A 576-nucleotide genomic window follows, 5' to 3' on the forward strand; every position below is an offset into this window, starting at 1 on the left:
CCTTTATTGACCCTCATCATTCTCCTATTGAAGGAGTCTGGGTCATCTTTCAGTTGAGGAAGCTTAAATATCTCCCTGATCATGTCAGAGTTGGTATGAATGATCTTTCCTCTGACTACAGTCTTATGGTCAAAGAGAGCAGCTCCAATGATTCTTTGCCTTTCTGTCTGCCATAGATTAGCATAAAATTCCTGGACCATGTTCTTTCCTACTTTCGTTTCAGGATTGGCCAGAATTTCTCAATTCCTATTTCGAATTTGCTCTTGGATCTCCGGATATTCATCTTCTTTCAGATCAAATCTGACTTCCGGGATCACGGATCTGTGACTCATTATCTTGTAGTAATGGTCTGAATGTTCTTTAGTTAAGAACTTCCCTTGATTCCAAAGTGGCTTTGGAGTACTTTCTTTCTTGCCTCTTGAGTTGGGTTGTTTCCCTTTAGGAGCCATGATCTTAAGTGGGTATGTTTTTGTGATCACGGATAAAACACACCAAACTTAGAGCTTTGCTTGTCCTCAAGCAAAAGAGAAGAAAGAAGAGGGATAGAAGGAGAGCAAGTGTTGGAGGATGAGGAGG

The sequence above is a fragment of the Arachis duranensis genome, chromosome 10 (genome assembly GCF_000817695.3).
Source record: "Arachis duranensis cultivar V14167 chromosome 10, aradu.V14167.gnm2.J7QH, whole genome shotgun sequence".
Lineage (NCBI taxonomy): Eukaryota > Viridiplantae > Streptophyta > Magnoliopsida > Fabales > Fabaceae > Arachis > Arachis duranensis.